Genomic DNA, 774 nt, shown 5'->3' with positions numbered 1-774 from the left:
TCCGCCCTCACGAATTCCCAGGCCAGAATTTATGAGCCCTCAGCAGCCACATGGGTTTTTGACTGAGTCCCTTGTGCTTTCCACAGAAGATTACGATCAATTAGATGACATAGCAGGCACATGGGTTTTTGACTGAGTCCCTTGTGCTTTCCACACAAGATTACGAACAATTAGATGAAATAATCACCACTATTGCACCCAGCAGTCTGCCTCCCCGTAGAGGAATCTCTCCGCGATGTGACTACAACCCCTGTCTGGAGGGTCAGGTCCCCTGTGCTAAGCTAGCAAACTCCACTGGCTGCTTGTGTCAAGGGTTCTACTACAACCCCTGTCTGGAGGGTCAGGTTTCCTGTCATGACCTAGGAAAATCCACTGGCTGCAGGTGTGAAGGGTTCCCTTTATATAATATGGCTCCCAAAGCTCCCCACCTTAAAATAATGGCCCGTAATTCAGTGGTGTGCTCCTTTCTCATATGTCACAGCATATATTTTGACAGTAGGTGGGCAAGAGTGGCAGAGGTTTGGGACGAGGCAAAGGAGCGGCGCAGTGGGCCACATAGGCAATATCACAGAGGTTTGTGTAGTTGCAGAGAATGATAGTGGAACTAGTGATGGGTCCTGCATGATGTATCATCCCAGAGACGACAGCCTGCCTCTGAAAGCAGGGCTTCAGAGGCTTCAGGCAACGACAGCCTGCCTCTGAAAGCAGGGCTCATCGGGGGAGCTCTGGGCTTCCTACTTCTCCTTCTGCTGGCTGTCCTGCTCTGGAGGCACA

This window comes from Monopterus albus, unplaced genomic scaffold (assembly GCF_001952655.1).
Source record: "Monopterus albus unplaced genomic scaffold, M_albus_1.0 scaffold39.1, whole genome shotgun sequence".
NCBI lineage: Eukaryota > Metazoa > Chordata > Actinopteri > Synbranchiformes > Synbranchidae > Monopterus > Monopterus albus.
Note: the sequence above shows the minus strand (reverse complement) of the source record.